The sequence below is a fragment of the Panulirus ornatus genome, chromosome 12 (genome assembly GCF_036320965.1).
Source record: "Panulirus ornatus isolate Po-2019 chromosome 12, ASM3632096v1, whole genome shotgun sequence".
Taxonomy (NCBI): Eukaryota; Metazoa; Arthropoda; class Malacostraca; order Decapoda; family Palinuridae; genus Panulirus; species Panulirus ornatus.
The window spans coordinates 24,430,618-24,449,807 of NC_092235.1; the positions used below are offsets into that span (position 1 = coordinate 24,430,618).

Consider the following 19,190-nt stretch of genomic DNA (forward strand, 5'->3'; position numbering starts at 1 on the left):
CTGATCAATTGTTAATCTTAATAGATGACTAAGGGCGCGAATCCTCAATAGGAACAGACATACAGACACAGACGGAAGGAAGAACTGGGTCAAGCCAAGTAAGGGACGTTTGACGACAAGGAAGACGAAGGTATGAGAGGGAGGATAGGATATAATAAAGCCATAACTGCAGAGACAATGCTATAAGCCTTCCACTTAGTTCCCAGCGGAGTCAAAACAAAACACGTGAGCCGTGCCACAGGCAGGCCCACCAAGGCCATTCAGGCGGGGAATAATAGTCTCTACGACGCGTGGGCGCGAAGGTGACCAGCCCTGCGGGCGTGGGACGGAGTCTTGCGACCTATTTACCGCCGCCAGTGTTACCACAGTAGCCGCCAGTGCACTGGTAACACGCCACCAGCGTTACCACAGTCTCCACCACCACTCTCTGGTAACACCAGCAGTTACCTAACATCCTACCATCCCCGTTACCTCTCTCTCTCTCTCTCTCCCTACTACTCTGTCCTTCACCTTCTTTCACCCATAATTTCCTCTAAATATCATTTCAAAAAAATCATTCTCTTTTTTCCTTCGCTCAGTCACTTCATAAAATCACGCATTCTTCTTTCCTTCCTTCGTTTCCTTCATGAAATTACGTTTTTCTTCTATCATCAGTCGGTTTCTGGATAAAATCATCCATGCTCAATATTTCCACTCCTCTCCCGCGTATACACGAACCCCACAAGTTGTTCCAGTTTCCATCATATTATCCAAGTGTATTTCGTTCACTCACTTGTTTTCCCACAAGGGCTCGTGGTGGAGTGGCCGGCCAGGCCAGGCCAGGCCCGGCCCGTCGCTGGCATACCCACCAGACGCGCTGGAATTAATTCAAATTTGTGTGAATGGACGAGAGGCGACGCCTCCCCACCCAGACCTCCTACCCAGGACCGTGAGGCACGTCTTGGCGCAACTGGTCTTACGAACCATCTTGAGCAAGACGGAGGGTATACGATCCCTCGCAACAGCGGTCGGTACGACGGTACAGAGCCTTGAACAACGACGGAGCGACCATTTGGACATCACGGTGCGATCCTTGAGCACGATGATAGGACCCTTGTACACGCCGGTGCGACCTTTGAATGCGGACGTTACGACCCTCGAAGACAACGGTGCAATCCCTTGAGCACGCCGTTGCGACCCTCGTCAGAACCCTGAGCCAACCCCTGGGTACGATATCGACCCCATCCTTTGAAATGACCCCTCAAGAATTAGGTTAAAGCTTTACGAGGTTATCGTACGCGTAAGGGACGGCAACAGCGCCTCAACCATTGCCCTAAACAAACCTAGTTCTCTCCTCGTTAATGTGAACAATGCAAATGTTCAACAAAAGGTTCCGTAGGCGGGAAGAACTCGACAAACCCCTGGAATAAATGGCAAAGCGGAAAGCGGACGTTTTCCGGTTAATTGTGAAGCGGAAGCGGACAAAGGAACCGGGACAATGACCACCAAACGTGACCCCTGTTATCAACGGCGCTGCTCCCTCTCCCTTAACCCCCAACCTCTTCACCCCTTCCCTCCAGCTCCTGCTGTAGGGTCCATCTGTTGTTAACCACAACAGCCGCCAACCGACCGAGCACGTGAGGCCGCACTGGCTTCCACGCACGTGCCCCGACTCACGTGCAGCAGCAATGGTCTGCTGTCCAGGTTCTCGTGATAATCTACCACATCCTCCACCTGTCGCATCTGCCCGCCTGCATCTCTCGATTCCTTGTGCACGACGGCACGGCCTGCCTCGATCCGCGACGACGAGACGACCCTTGGGCACGACGAAACGACCCTCATGCAAGAAGACACTGGCCCCTTACACACGGCAACAAGGTCCTCAACCACGACAAGAGGACTGTTAGGTACGAGGTCGTGGCCTCTGACCTCATCCTTTTGGACCGGGCCAAACACCGTACCATCATACTCAAGGTCTGCACCGTCGTACCCTCCTACTGACGAAGTTAACCCCGCGCCCCGCCAATAGCCATGACCTATAACAGAATAAACCACCACAACCTTCAACAACTATACAACAAATACCAGCTGGGATTTCCCGGACATCACACTATGCTCTTCAGTCCCGCTCGACCCACTAATTAAAATGTCATGAACATTAAGTACCGTTCCCCCCCCCCCTCCCCAGGACGAATAAACTGGCGCTAATTTTTTTTTTCCTTCTTTCTGGGAGGTGTTGAATTAATCTGGGGTTTATTCACGCGTGGAGCAGATCACGCACGGCTAGTAAGCTGCTGGGTAAGGGTCACCGACATGCATGTGCCCGGGTCAATGACCACACAAACTTACAACATTTTGTTTGTGTATATCTATTAGTAGGCTCCATAAATGGATGGAAGGAGAGAGGGGGACAACACTATCTGGCCATTACACCCAGCCTATAACTTTCTCATGTCAAAGACTCCTGTCACGTACAACTGTTCTCGAGGAGAAAATGTCTTCGATGACAAAAAAAACCTTGGGTTCACGAGGCAGACAATTATGAAGAAAGAAGAAAATTAGTCAACAAGTTTTGGAGATAGTGGAAGACATGCCATTCAAAAAGTGGGAGGTCGAACCTGCCAGCAGAGACGTGGCATGGTGAAGAGCTCCAAAGTTTAGCCATGTAAGGAAAGAAACAGACAACACAGCTGCCCAACCCTGAGCTACCAGCGGCCACAAAGCATTCAAGCAACCTTATTATATATCATATCGTTTAGCCAGTGGCGCCAGTTCCCAGGTGGAGAAACTGGAGTCATATCCACACAAGAGGGAGAGAACGCAGATCATGGCGTCAACAGAATCAAGTTTTGAGGTCAAACTGAGAAGGGTGAGGATCTGGATTGTTTTGAACTCAAGTGCCACGTACATCGATCTAGGAACCTGCTCAGATGCGAGAGCAACCCTCCATACAAGGCCAAACCAATCTGTATAACTTGAGCCATTGTTCAGGAGAAAAGACTTGACATCTGAGCAAAACCGGCAGTTTCCCTGAGGTAATCTTATCTGCCTATGTTACGGTGATGTCAGGGCTTAGCCATCACACTGTGTGGTGCAGCAATAGAGTCATCAAAGAAGACGGGAAAGCTGTAAGGGGTTTAACAAAATGAAATGTGACGAGACTGGCATTCAGAAGCGTCGTATGTGCCGAGGCGAATATGTCCAGTATTATTAGTTCACAAAAATGTGACGAGGCGAGATTATGGGACGAGTAAGATATGACGCGTTAAAAAAAAAAAAAAACTAGAGGAATGCAGTGTTGTGTCGTGAGTGTATCAACACACCTGGGTACTGCTGAAGAGAGATTGCTGACGAAAATATGGAACATGACCGGTGACAGAACAGTACCCAGAGGGACACCGCTGTTGCAAGGAGTATAGAGGAAGTCGATTTATCACTTATAAACACACACTAACCAGAGAGGAAGCTAGATATGAGAGAAGACAGTAAGGGTGGAAAGCCCAAAGAGGGGGTTAACTTGGAAGTCAGACCCTGATGCAACATCCTGCCAAACGTTTTCAATACATCGAGGGAGAGGGTGTAGGATTCCCCTAAGTTCTCTCAGGAGGAGGATCAAACGTAAGGAAGATACGAGACCACATCATCGACGGGCTACCTCGTTTTGCGAGACTGGCGTTCAGCATGATCAGGGACGTTAAGATCGACGAGGCGTTCTAAGACTTTTTAGAAATCTGTTATAGCAAAACAGGACGATAGTTGGAAGGGTTCAGAACAGTCAGTAGTCTCTGGGACGGGCTGCACCACTGCATCAGTGTTTACAAGGGACAGTTTTATATATTTTCAGCGTTGGTGACAGGCGCAAGTCTAAGACGTCACATTCCTTTACGACATTAAGAATAGATGCCGTCTGGTCCACACACGCTTTGTCTGTGTTCAGGAAAACCGAGGCGCTTTCTGGACTGTACGAAAACAGGTCTTGCAGAGGGGCATAGGATCACAGAGATGCACCAGGGGTTACGGGGATGTTCGACTCAAGCAAGGTGGAGTCTGAGGAGGAGCCAAGAACAGATGCTTGTCATATGTAGAGACATCTGTTGAGAAGCGAAGAAAAGGAACCATTACGATACGTGCTTCAGGTACTTTCGTCCACCAACCCCCCCAAAAAAAAACTATAAAGATGTGTCAGGAGTCAGACGTGGAGGTTATCCCAACAAAGGAACGTTTCACCTCACGCATAACACATGCACAATACCTTCGTCCATATCAGAACGATGAATGCAATTCAGAAGACGGGGTTTTCCCAGGTCCGTCCTTTGCCTGGATGACCTCGGAGCAAAATATGGTCGAACCACTGGACTAGAAGAGGTAATCTTAGAGGGAGGTATATATGCTACCATTCGCACAGCAATACCTACCCTCAGCTACGCGTTATGCTTACACAAATCTACACGAAAAATTCAGTTCTCATTTACAGTGAGGTTAGGAAATGGAAACACCGAACTCGCCAGCGCCTGGTAAGATCGTAATATAAGAAGACAAAAATCTAATAAACTTTCGTGGTGTTGGGCTTTCACAATCTTATCACAGCAAGAGCTCGCTGTCATGGTAATATATCATTAACAAACAAAATAAACTCGCAGCCAAAACATAGGCAACTACAGCCCCGGGAGCCTTCGTGTTATTATTAATGTCTCATATGTTTGTAATTATTTACTCAGGGTAAACATTTTGAAAAGGATCTCTTATCTGAATCAAATCAAACAGCTTCTACGAAAGCACTGTCTCCACAGACGACACTTGACCTTGGTCACAGCGGTACGACCCCTTGGGAAAGACGGCACGGCACGACTGTTAAAAGTATACTGAGCTGGTCCTTGACCTGACCTCGAGGGGGTCAGGTCAAAGAATCAGGCCAACTAGGGACCAACTAGGATCAGCCAGGTCAGGAGTGGGACCAACTAGGATGAGCCAGGTAAGAAGTGGGACCAACTAGGATGAGCCAGGTAAGAAGTGGGACCAACTAGGATGAGCCAGGTAAGAAGTGGGACCAACTAGGATGAGCCAGGTAAGAAGTGGGCCTATCAGACGATCAGGTCAGGAGACCTGTAAAGCCACCAGGTACGATGTCAGTCAGACCAGGTACTGTTCGGTGTATGACCATACACCAAGTCGACTGTATGACTAATATAAGAAGTCCAGACTGCTAAGTCTAAGCCAGATCAGCTGGGAAGCTCAAGTTAAAGTGCGGGACTTGTGAGTCAAGATATGAACACCGCACAGGAGTCAGGTAAGGTGTGAGTAGGACTATGGGGCAGGTAGACACATGAGTCAGGTGAGGTGTGAGTAAGACCATGAGGCAGGTAGATACATGAGTCAGGTGAAGGGCGAGCTTAAGGACGCTAAAACACGGCCATATAACACTCCCCCACACCCCCTTTCAAGGCAAAATGGGAGGGTGAAGCTTGGGAGGAAGGAGGAAGGGGGGGGGACTTAGCAGTAACTCTCACCCCACCACACCAGACAGCCACTACCCTCTCCAGTAACTGTGAGGTGGGGGAGTGGGACTAGGTAGTGGGGGATGATGGGGGGACACAAGGGACGGGCAGTAAATCCCTCTCTCCCTCCCCCCCAACCCTCAATATAATCCCCACCCGCCTCCCCCAGGCAGGCCCCACCATGTTAGTCTAACACTCAAGACCAACACAAATTCGATTTCTCTACGGCATTTTCGAAGTGTTGATACGAACATTTTGCTACGAGAGAGAGAGAGAGAGAGAGAGAGAGAGAGAGAGAGAGAGAGAGAGAGAGAGAGAGAGAGAGAGAGAGAGAGGGGGGGGGGGGGGAATCGTGGGGAGAAAGTTTGCGTGAAGAAGGTAGGGAAGAAAAATAAGGTAAACATTGACAAGTCTCGCGTACTGACCGCCTCCTGGGGACAACGTCCATGTATCTCCATCGGTCCCACGCAGCCCACGACTCTGAACACAGACGAGGGAATGAGCCTGGCTCATATGTGACCCGTGTCTCCCGGCTAATAGGCTAAGGTAACACTGTTCTCAGGGAAGGCGTAAACCAAACCTGGTTTCAACCGTCGCCGGGGGAGTCGAACCCCTCGACCCCAACACATACCAACCGACACAGTTCGACTCGTGTCAGCCTCTGCCGCCACCCCATACACTATAGTTTATTGGTTCTCTCTCTCTCTCTCTCTCTCTCTCTCTCTCTCTCTATATATATATATATATATATATATATATATATATATATATATATATATATATATATAAATAAGAATATAAGCCACATCAGTCACAATCAAAGCTGGCGTTTTCTGATCATCGAAAGACGACCCTACCTACCCTGAAGACGGTGTGTTTGGCCCACAAGAACGACTGTGCGACGCGAGGGTACGGCTGACCTGGCCAGTATTAACCTGACCCACCCCTCACGGTATGAAGACAAGCCTGGTGGTGTTCCAACAGGTGGGTTGCACTGGCACCACCGCTGATGTTCAACAGGTGGGTGCACTCTCAGCCCTGGAGATCAACAGGTGGGGGCACACCCAGCAACCCTAGAGGCGCCGCGCTGATGCGCTGAACTGGATGTTCAAAGGGTGTATACTCCCGAGGACATCGAATGGCAACTATGGTGTTCAACAAGTGAAGCATAACGTTATCCTGGTGTTCAACCGGAGGGTGTTGGGAACGCTGCCAACTCCAGAGTTGAACAAAAGAAACCAAGATTAAATTCACTCTTCAACGGGGTTTTTTTTTTCCTTTCTCTTTTTTTTTCGCCTCATATAACTCTTTAAATACATCCAGACAAAGCATTTCGATGATCGCATGGACGACGGGTGGTACGTGGGGCGTAGCCCCGGACTCCGGGCTGCTTGTGGTTACGCCGCGAGAGAAAAGTCACCTTCGGCGAGGCTGCATCATCGGATTACAATCTCGTCCAAGGAACTCCTCACTGCAGGCAGGCAGAGAGTCCATCCTTGCCCAGCTGTGGACTGTAGCGCAGCCCTGAGTCTGCAGGACTCCCGGGAGAAGGGGTTCTTGGGGTTGTATCGTAATAATAATAATAATAATAATAATAATAATAATAATAATAATAATATGACGAAGAAGGGTACATTTCCTGGGATAAGTGGGTAAAAGCTAATTATTTTGATTCGACTTTGGGACTCTAATAATATCAGAATCTAATAATGGTTATTCAAAATTATTGAAAATGACACGTAACAACTCGAAACTTTAATATCGCAACTGCAGGCGTGAAATCGCAGCAGGTTTCAACCCCCCAAAACCACAAACTGAAGCGGCAGAAATCTTCGTCCCCTCAGGCCCTCTGCAGGTCACCTCAAATCGGTTCTACGAGACGGTGGGAAAAAACACATGTCCCGGGCAGTTCCACTCGACGGAGCAGTATACACCTCTCAGCTCTTGACATTCACCTACAACATACCAAAAAGGAAATTCAAACGCGAGCCGGAAATTCCTGCGGTACTTACCTGTTTAACAGCACACTCATTTGTTGCCCCCAAGCTTTACAAATGAAAAAAAAAATAAAAGATTAATGGCCGCCAGGCATCCTTCTAAGAAAAAACATTAACATGACCATCGGGCATATTCCTCCGAGCAAAACCAGCAGGACTGGCTGGCGGCTGCCCGCCCGCAGGAGCAGCTCTGTGGTTCAAACGATGACAGGGCAATGGTCCCAGCACCTTGACCCGCCGCCCCTCAGCATCATCCCAGGGATACAACAAAGCGAATCTTATGAACGTGGGTGACTACCCCACTCGCCCGGCCGAGACTACCAGCCTCCCTCCTCACTCCCATTACTCTATTTTGGTTCCCGGCCTCTTAGTTTTCTTTTTTTCTTTATCGAAAAATGAATAGGATTTGTGTCATTTATTTTCGTTATCAACTTTCGGGTCAACCGTGAATGCCGTAGTGCAAATCTCCCACTCAACGTGGACCTGGTAACCGCCCCGGGGTGTGTGTGTGGACCATCAACCTGTTGCTATGTGCAGGCAGTCATGCCCGCATGTCTCGCGCAAGCCGATTCGTCGGTTATTCCCAGAAGTATCTGCACCAGTTTCACTCTCAAGATACCGCAAAAATATTTGCTCCTGTGTGGAAAAGGGTGACGCTTGAAGGAAGCGTGAACTGCCAACATGAGGTGTGTGTGGACCGTCTTGAGATAACCACATGTTGGTAAAGATGTGGGATCGCGACGCGATGGTAAGTGACCAGCAATAGTTTTCATGCTCCCACTGCTAGAGGAGCTTCTGAGCTTGTGACAGACGATGAATGAAGCGATAAGATTTCGCATATCACTGCAGCAATATCCTTTTTTTTTTTTCCTCTCTCTCTCTTCTCTAGGTGTCTTGAACAGAGTAGTCCATTTTCGTCCTTGTCATAGACCAGGTCTTCCCTTAATTGCCACCTGCCAAGGTCTTCTTTCCCTTTATGTCTCCGAGACGCTAGACTAATTTTAGCCCTACGTTTCAAGACTACCTAATACCTTACCTAACACACATATATATACTGTAATGCCTTCATGCCTCAAACCTTACGAAATATCAGCTAATCTTCTATCGTGACTATCGTCTACCACTGTAATAAGTCTCAGTGAAGCCTGAGCGTGTCCTTTCAACTTTCTAGTCAAGTTTTACAAGTATTCAGAAAGGCTTCGTGAGTTGAATTTCGTAATTCCGTGATCCAATAGCTGAGGTGTTCTTCCCAAGGGTCCTGCCACAGACGCTGAGGAGTCTAGGTATGTATGTGGTCACCCTCGCTCATGTCTGTCACTCGCTGGCTGAGTAAGGTCGGGTCGTATCACTTATTACGATGATCTTAAACCATCTTCATTCATGATTTCTTTACTTCTTGTTACGGATATAAACTGCAGCGGCTCTGAAAATCCTCATGGTGGTATAACTAAAACCCCGCAATTAACACCTAAAGCCATTGAAGGTTTCGTCACAATAAACTTGTATCTTTTACGGGTAAGAATGAAAAAAAAAAAAAAAGACCGCGTGCGACTTCCACCTGTTTACAAGTTGAAATTCGGTTTGTTCCGAAGGTGTCTGATGTGTTGTGCCGGATTCTGACCTTCAGTTCTACCGCAAGTCACTACCTTTTGAGATGTTCCCCCCGCATTACCCAACCATGATCGGGAAGACCCAGTGGGAACCCGGACCTTTGAGTAGGGGAAATAAAAAAGAAATAGCGATCTGCGACAAAAATATGAAAGGTCAGCATCGTTCACAAGATATCAAAACCCATCTGAAAACCAACTTCAACTAAACCAAACCTAACCTAATCAGGACTCGATTTCTGAAACCCTTGTAATACTCTTTCAAAGACAGACAATAAGTTTCTATACATAAAAAAAAATATTCAGTGGTTGAAAAACTGACCTGATGAAGCTAAAAAAAAAGTTTCAATGAAAATAATAAAAAAGATAAAACAACATCCTATCTATACTCATCCTATCTTATCTCCTTTCATTATCTTAAATCAGGTCTGTATCATCGATGACACAGCACTACTCTGAGATGGTTATCCCATACACAACTTGTTGAATAAGTGGAATATAATAACATTCAACAAACGCAAGGGGCACACAGGCACATTCCTTATATTTAAATCACACTGCCGATTAAAAAGAAAATGGGTGGGGGGACGTTTGTACACAACTCAGCCATAATAAAGCTTAGAAACTCAGCACCTATCATAGCATAACACTTAAGTGATCTTCAATTTCGATAAATGTAGAACAATACTTTCGTATAATAACACACATGGTCAAATCTTTGAAAATACTCAAATCTTTAAAGGTGTTCACAATAAAATCAAGCTCTAACCATTGTAAGATTCATGTTACCCCCAACTCCTATCATTAGATTAAGCAACTTAGGAGCATCAGATCAGTTCTACTTACCTAAGATCTAACAAGTCCACATGGAGCACAACTGGCTGAATATTAGATTAAAACCCTGAGTCTTCTCAACACTCGTTGCTAAAATCTTGTCAGTAAGAACTTGCTGTAGGCACAACGATGAATCGACTATGTCATTCTTTTTTTTTTTTCCAAGCATTTAAAAACAGCATCAATTCAAAACGTAGACGCAAGAGCGTTCACATCCAGCCCCTCCTACCACGTCGCTGGCCGCGGACAAACTACCTCAGTCAGTCTCGGCAAGTCTCACCAACGCTGTGATCTTTGTGACGTTACCCGGGGTATTGCCACCAACCGACCTTCCTTCAATTTAATCATTTATTACACTTCTTCGTGAATCTATGACGAAAGGAAATAAATACGCTTTATCGCGAAAGTCCGTGCTGGCTAGCCTGGGAATGTCTCACATTTCCGACGACGGACGCGAAAATTCTCTTAATGCCGATGACTTTGCTGGGCCTGAAGAATTGTCGTACAACATCGAGCAAAGAGAAAAAAAAAAAAATCAAGTTTTGCCAGCCTACCAAGACGACTAGATTATCCCTTCTTGTTACAATAAACTAATAAATGCATCGTCCCTTCAGAAAATCACATGATACTTCATACCCGTTAACTGCAAATGTCATGAAAATATATGTGTGTGTAAAAACAACATATGGCCATCATACGTTTGGCTACCCAAAGTTAGTTTCGGGTACCCTCCTGGACAAAACGCAGGAAATGACCGAATGCCGAGTTTGGTGTGACCGAAGAGACTTAAACCCGCCACATGAGGTATTCCGCGTTGCTGTCAGACAATCCTTGAGGAAAGAAATGTTAATAAGAAAAGATTCTCAATTTTCCCGATGGGCTAACAATGCCAACGTAACAAATAACGCTCACAATGTCCATTTTCACGTCAGTATTCATAGGGGAACCCAAGTAGCATTCTGGCACGAGACGCTGCTGAAGGAAAACAATATCTGAGACGGACTGATCACCTGGGATGTTACACCGCCTGGAAACCCTACCTGCTCAGAGAAGCCGCCATGGTGGGCACGATCGTCCACTTGTGGTCAATACGGAAGACGTATTAACGATCATGCCTATGCTCTCGAGTCAATCAGGAGGACAACAACTGGCAATAAGTCGGAGCAAACGAGTGCGACCGAACCATGTTGAGGCTTGCGCATGGTCTGACCTGGTGAGGGTTGGGGGGGTTCTTTCCCCCAGCAACCCCTCCCCATAAATCCCCCCCAACCAGATCCCCCGGGGTCTCGGCCATCAAGACCCTCCGCCAACGGCGGGAAGGTGGGTGCATTAAGGCATAGGTGCATTCCTTGAGGCCACACACACACACAGTCACACAGTGGCCACACACACACACACACACACAAACACACAGACACAGTCTTCTGAGACTCTGTTGATGATGGGAATACTGAGGTAAAAGATCGCAAGCGGCTAATTCAAGATCCAAATCTAAACCTCAGTAGTTAGCGATTCAGACCACGCAGCATCCAACTGGTCACTACACTGCCACGGGTATTGCGCGCTCGCTGGCAACTGGAGTACTGGGTGGATACCATATCTGCCGCTTTCTCACAGATACACTGCGGAACTCCATACCTCCTGTATCATGCCGTCCTGACTCTCCCTATGCCTTACTTACAGATAAGTAAATTATTCCTTGAGATGTGGTTATGTCTATCAAGCCCTAAAAATTTAAGACCCAAGGTTATTAAGATTTTTACTTAAAAGTTACTCTGTACCTGCAAGGATAATTCTCTACATTTACTAGATGCCACGAGAGCTTCTGAGACGTGCACGTTAAAGAACCACTTAACATGTTTCCTGTAACTTTATAATAATATTCTACATGAATAAAAATGAATTCCTCATCAATTACGACGATGTGAGATAGATGGATCAGAATTTTGCGTGAACTATCGTCATGTTTAAACTGACGCTACCCAAATTAGCGTCGAGATAGAGTCACTTAAATCCCCCGTCCTACACCAAACGAGACTGTTCGACGTTTGAGAACGACAGTACGACCCTTGAGCACGACGGCACGACCTCCAAACACCAGGGTACTGCCCTTGAGCACGAAGGTCGGCATTACAGTAGGACTCAAGGGGCTGGTTTCAGCAAAGCACCGAGAATGTACAGTCTACAGTGATGACTGCGGATTCATCTTCACCACAATGCATCCCTGTGCTCGACACGAACCTCACCAGACAAGGAACCGCCGCCACATACCTCGACGTCGGGTCCTCCCGACCTAAAGTTCGCCCTACCAGCACTAAACCCAACCCCCCGAGCCCGCGCGACACGGAGGGAAGGCCAGACGTGGTCCGACGCACCGCACCACACCCCATTGTTCAGCGCTTGCATCCGACAGCACACTGAGAATCCTCATTCATCTGCACACCAGCATATTATACTCCGACCGTATATGAGTAGTACTACTGGTGTCGCATCACAACCATAATCGATGCAACGTGAGCGGTTTGGGACGTAAGCCGTCGAGGTAAATCATATATAATTTCATATTTGATAATACTACTGCAGCGTCGTTTGTTTGTTTGTCTTTAACCTATCAGAACGCCTCGTCTAACTCATCCAAGAAGAGATCACGTTAAACAAAAGCAATAAATGAGCGATTTGTGTTCGTTTATCATTTTCCTTTCCGGTGATGACGCCAGAGTTTGGACCAATCACAGCCAGGCTCACGTTCTGGCCCGGGCGGGCCAGGCCGCGTGTTAACTCGGCCATTCCCAGGCACGTGCAGCACAATGCTAGACAAAAGACGGACGGTCTCAGAGTAACTTGGGGTGGAGGAGTCCTGCGGAGGAGAACCCAGATCACAAACTGCGTCCAATTCTCAGTATATAAAAGGGGACAAAAATCTATGACACTTACATCAATTAGAATAGCGACAACAGGGAGACTGCAGACTTTTAACAAATAGCTCCGTAACAAATGAGTGCGCGCACGTTCAGCGCTCATCGTGAGGCAATCAGCAAGTGACCACACACACACACACACACACACACACACGATCAATAGCATCTACCCACAGCCGAGGGACAGCAACGGGAAGATCAATAACAGAGGAGCCACTGCCACTGATGAGTTGTAGGCTCGACTGACGACCACGTAGATGAGGCAGACGACCCTTCAGCACGGGCGCACGACCACTGAGCACGAAGGTACGACCCTTGGGTATAACGAAATATAAATGGAATGAGAGTTGACAAAACGTTCCAGTCGCTTATCGTCACGAGCGTCTCTTGTCCACACAAAAAAGGCAGACTTCATATTTCCTAACCAATTTCTGACCCAGAAGCAGTTAACTGCCCGTTGTAACATCATATACACCATCATATATGCGGGATAGGGGAGAAAGAATACTTCCCACGTATTCCCTGTGTGTCGTAGAAGGCGACTAAAAGGGGAGGGAGCGGGTGGCTGGAAATCCTCCCATTTTTTTTTTTCAATTTTCCAAAAGAAGGAACAGAGAAGGGGGCCAAGTGAGGATATTCCCTCAAAGGCCCAGTCCTCTGTTCTTAACGCTACCTCGCTAACGCGGGAAATGGCGAATAGCATATATATATATATATATATATATATATATATATATATATATATATATATATATAACCCGTAACTCTTCATCCTTCAAAGAAAAGAAGTCATGGTTTTAAATCTCTGGGGAATTGAACAGAAAATCTGTACTTTCAGACCATTCATGATTGCAGAACATAAAGAATATAAATTTTCTAAATCCTGGAGAGCAGAACAGATATTTATTTACTTTCTACAGTCGTGTAACCTTTGCTGCAGAGGATGTGACGGAAGCGACCACCGTCACTCTACATCACTCCAGTCTATCATTATTACCCCAAGGCGTCACATAACAATGGCTGGACACACTTTCGCTCCACACGGAGTCCACGTTCAGGGAAAGCGTCCCCCCCCCCCCGCGCGGGTAGATGTGACGCCCGAGGGTAATGAGGGGCGCAAAAGCCATAAGAATGACGCGGGGTTTTCGGTCATCACGTCTTCCGTCGGGAGGATTTACGGACTCGTGAACCGGAAGAAAGTGCTAACCGTCTACTTCAGTTTCCCCGACACTGAAAATAGAGGAAAAAAAAATTGCCATGGCAAATGTACCGCCACGAACTGACGAAGGTACGACCCTGGAGCACGACGGTACGATCCTTGAGCATCGGGAGGGGGTGTGTACGTTCCCTGTGATTCACCATGTTCAAGCTTGTGTGAATACGACTGTTAAGATATAATAGTGTGACCTTTGACCTGACTAAATGACCAGGTCAAAGATCACTCCCTAATGTGTGTGTGTGTGTGTGTGTGTGTGTGTGTGTGTGTGTGTATGTGTGTGTGTGTGTGTGTGTGAGATACTGATTGAGAGTCTAACCAAACAAAAACCTGACATTAAGACTTGATCCCTGACTACAATCAGGATTTCGCAGATTACTAAGAAAAAACGACAACAAATACCAGACCAGAAAGCTGCCTATGACAGTGTGCGAACTGGTTCGACCGAGCCATTCATTTACGATGACCTGCTGCTTGAAGCAGGCATGACGGTGACGCAAGTATAGATGAAGTCGCAGTGTACAGCTACAGCGGGGGGCTGGACCTAACCTATAAAAGCCGGTTGCCAAAGCAAACGATTTTTTTCTTTTACTGTGGTGGAAGTAAGCTATAAGAGAGAGAGAGAGAGAGAGAGAGAGAGAGAGAGAGAGAGAGAGAGAGAGAATGAAGACCTTGCGAGATGCGTCAGTGGGACGCAAAATGAGCGAGACCCTTAACTACGACGGATGTGACCCTCCTGGACTCCGACCCGTCGCCCTGACCCCGGACCTCAAGGTCGCGTGCCACCACGAGCCACAGTTTCAGGCCTGTGCTAAACCACGAGCGCCATTCCAGTCCCTGTAATAATAATATAAAATAAAAAGGAAACCAATTCTGATCTCATTTTTTTTCAAAATGTTATTTTTCCTATTGTTCTCATTTGTTCTTGAAGTGGGTGACGAAAGACAAAGAGACTTTCCCAACGCTGTTGAGAGCGGGGTTTTGGCTGGCGCTACACGTAACCTGAACATTATTAACCTGGAAGTGGCGATCACCCAGGTGTGTGTGTCTCTTCCACTTTCCAAACAGATTAAGGTCGCTCGAGGTCAGATCTAGGCTTACCGTAAAGAGAATGGTAGGAAAATTTTTTACATTTATAAAAAAAAATATGAATATATATATGTATTACCTACATTATCTCGGAAAGCAAAAATGGGTATGTTTGAGGGAATAGTGGTTCCAACAATGCTGTATGGTTGCGAGGCGTGGGCTATGGATAGAGATGTGCGCAGGAGGATGGATGTGCTGGAAATGAGATGTTTGAGGACAATGTGTGGTGTGAGGTGGTTTGATCGAGTAAGTAACGTAAGGGTAAGAGAGATGTGTGGAAATAAAAAGAGCGTGGTTGAGAGAGCAGAAGAGGGTGTTTTGAAATGGTTTGGGCACATGGAGAGAATGAGTGAGGAGAGATTGACCAAGAGGATATATGTGTCGGAGGTGGAGGGAACGAGGAGAAGAGGGAGACCAAATTGGAGGTGGAAAGATGGAGTGAAAAAGATTTTGTGTGATCGGGGCCTGAACATGCAGGAGGGTGAAAGGAGGGCAAGAAATAGAGTGAATTGGAGTCATGTGGTATACAGGGCTTGACGTGCTGTCAGTGGATTGAAGCAAGGCATGTGAAGCGTCTGGGGTAAACCATGGAAAGCTGTGTAGGTATGTATATTTGCGTGTGTGGACGTGTGTATGTACATGTGTATGGGGGGGGGGTTGGGCCATTTCTTTCGTCTGTTTCCTTGCGCTACCTCGCAAACGCGGGAGACAGCGACAAAGTATAAAAAAAAAAAAAAAAAAAAAATTACCTACGTGAAACTTTAGTCCTTAAATATACGAGAATAAACACAAATTTTCTCACGTAACGAATTCGAGGTTGTCAATGTGGAAACGATAAATGATATCACAACAGTGAAATAATTCAAACATTTACCTTCGTGGCACGAAGAAAAACCCTCCCTGCCTTACTACAGCATACATCATACCCACGAAAGATTCTTACAGCCATCCCGTACGAAACGAAACCAACTGACAATTGAAAATGGAATGGTATGAATTGAAAGAGAAGGAAATGCCGCTGAGGAAACAGTGCCATGGAAATAGAGTAATCGTCCAGGTTTAAAGGAAAGGGAAAGCCTCAGCGGGGGAAAGACATGCGTGAAAATAGAAACCCAAAGTTAAGTAACCGTTTCAAGAAAGAGAAAGTACACAGCCACCTCACCTTTAGGAGAGAGAGAGTGAGAGTGTATAGCCAGCCCAGTCTGGGGGTAGCGTTGCCAATTCATCCGTGACACATTTCAACAGTCTATTGTCACACTAAGTGTTAACAAATCTCCGTCAATGAATGCTGAAATGCTCCGTGTTCACCGAGATTACAAAACTATTGGTTTTCATCTTAAGTGAGCTACGTACGTTACCACGTCTTACCTGAACACAAATAGGAAAACCATTTCAGTTCCGTCTGGGTCCATAGAGTCACCGGCGGTGAAATCTCTAAATTCCTCTATATAATACCCAGGTATTATCTACCTCCACTTATCGCGGATCACGTAACTATCCGCGTAACAAGATCTGGCTGCCTGCCTTTTCCCCGGGCAGCTGCAAGAGCCAAGAGAAAACTCCCGAGGGAAGCCAGGCGAGTTTTTATGGCTCTTCCAGAAGCTTCCACCACCTCCCTCAAAGGCCGTACCATCATCTCTACCCGTTGCTCCCTCCTGACGGGCGACGTACCTTCAGGAAGACACGACGTGGGTGCAGGTGTGTCACCAAGTCCAAGGAAGTGTCGCTGTGTGTAGGTATGTGTGCGATGAAGCTCGTGTGTATGTTTATGACATGCCCACACGCATACACGTATTTAATTTCATGTTCAGATATAATGTAACGATAAAATACACACGTATACATACGGGCTTCCGTTATGTAATGATTAGCGTTGCTGACCATGATTCACGCGCGGGGGGCCCGCCTGTGTTCGAATCCTGAGCGGGGCAGTCCTACCACAACCAACCCAGTCGTACAGCCACCCCTCGGGACTGGTCGATATTTGGGTGCCTAGTTTAGGCTGGTGTGTGTGTGTGTGTGTGTGTGTGTGTGTGTGTGTGTGTGTGTGTGACTGTCTCTGTAAAACACTTTTAATCACAAAGTAACCACACAGACAAGGCCCCGCGAGTGTACAGCACCCTCCAACTACCATATACATAGATAATCATACACACAAACACAAGGGAAATGGCTAACTCTCACACCAGTTTAGGCATTTCCCTATACCGCTGCCGAGAACTGGTCGCTATCATTTTTGTGTTTTCTTTTACACGTTTACGGTGACGCTCACCCGGATATTTACATCCACAGGAGGTTCCAACTTGAATTACAAAATGCATACTTTAGTTACATTTTCTGACTGACATGGCGCTTCTTAAAATGACTGAATTTGCGAGATATAAAAATTTTCTAGAGTGATACGTGATCTGCAGTAAATTACTCAACTTCTGTGTATATATATATATATATATATATATATATATATATATATATATATATATATATATATACACACACACACACACAAATGTAGATAGATTTCTCAATCAAAATTGTCTTCCTTAGTTACACTGGTAATCAAAATAAAACATCTAGTCACCACCATGTCTAGAGCTACAATTTCTACAATTCATATAATATCAGTGAACATTTTTCTTTCTTTCTTTTAAGAAGGTGAGGAAATACCCAGGAGAAAACGAGAGGGCGAGTGTTAGCTCAAAGAGCGGTGCGAGTCTGAGGTCGTCATGCAAGACTTGAGCGGCGGAAGAACCCGTCATGTGACAGGGAGAGAGAGAGAGAGAGAGAGAGAGAGAGAGAGAGAGAGAGAGAGAGAGAGAGAGAGAGAGAGAGAGAGAGAGATTAGTGAGGGTGACGGTCCAAGACGATCGATCCGTCTGGTTTCATAAGAAAGTTGAGTTTTTTTACTGTCATCACCACACCTCAGGTAACTTTTATGGGGCTTATACTTTTTTTTTGTCGTCTGCCAGCAGGTGTTCCAACACGACGATGCGGACTCTTTGAGCACGATGGTATGGACTTTGAACACGAAGGTTTCGACCCTCGAACATGACGGTGCGATCCTCGAACACGACGGGACAACCCTTGAGCACGACGGTTCGACCCTCGAACATGACGGTGCGATCCTCGAATACGACGGTACAACCCTTGAACACGACGGTACGATCCTCGAACACGACGGGACAACCCTTGAGCACGACGGTTCGACCCTTGAGCACGACGGTACGATCCTCGAACAAGACGGTCCTATCCTCGAATACGACGATACGTTCCTTGGGTATGATAGCCTGGCCCATGTGACCTGATCATAAAGGCTACATCATACCCAAGGGTCGTACCGTCGTCCTCAAGAGGTTAATCATACCTTTTCTATTACCATATTAAACCTAAAAAACCGTTCCCACCTTCGCAATAGCAATCACATCTGCAGTAAACACGGTTTATGTGCTGGCAAACGCAATCGTGTAAGCTGGATACATTATTAGCTTCGTACCAATAAACTGTTTTGTCACACATCATGTGAGTGGTAGAATGTCTTCCCAGAATTGCAGCTGGTGTTGCAGCACCACCCCAGTTGGTACAGATGGTTCTGGCGTGCCCAAGGGCATCACCACGCCACATTGGATCACTCAGGTGGCCCTGGGGAATATAACGGGACCACCTACATGTCCTAGATGGTTCTAGTATACATAAAGGAACCACCCAAATGGTCCAGATGGTTATGGTATACATAAAGGCACCAACTAAATGGTCCAGATGGTTCTGTCGAACACTAGGGAAACACCTAAATGGCTTAAAAGGTTCTGACTCATCCACAGGCAACACCTAAATGGCCCAGGTGGTTCTGGCATACATAAGGGCACCACCTGAATACCTCAGATGGTTCTGACGTACTTAAAGTCACCAAAAAAGATGGCGTACCCGAGATCATACTCCCAACCATTAGTATTTTACCCAACCGCGTAAGGTAGACTTTACTTTGTACCGAGTTCATTAACCTTGTAACTTAATGTCAAGTCATTAACCCCGCTTGAGCACGACGGTACGACCCTTGA

At 46.6% G+C, this 19,190-nt stretch overlaps 1 protein-coding gene across 4 annotated transcripts in view; it reads right to left on the reverse strand.

Moving 5' to 3' along the window:
• LOC139751879 (uncharacterized) overlaps positions 1-10,976 on the reverse strand; it is a 57,656-nt gene extending 46,680 nt beyond the window's left edge. For 3 of the 4 annotated variants that reach the window (XM_071667529.1, XM_071667531.1, XM_071667530.1), the window contains exon 1: positions 9,925-10,171. The gene's annotated coding sequence lies outside the window, so the exon portion shown is untranslated. Of the gene's footprint in view, positions 1-9,924; positions 10,172-10,952 lie in introns of those variants that run through there. The other variant, XM_071667532.1, reaches the window with a different exon arrangement.
• Positions 10,977-19,190: the final 8,214 nt, after the last annotated feature.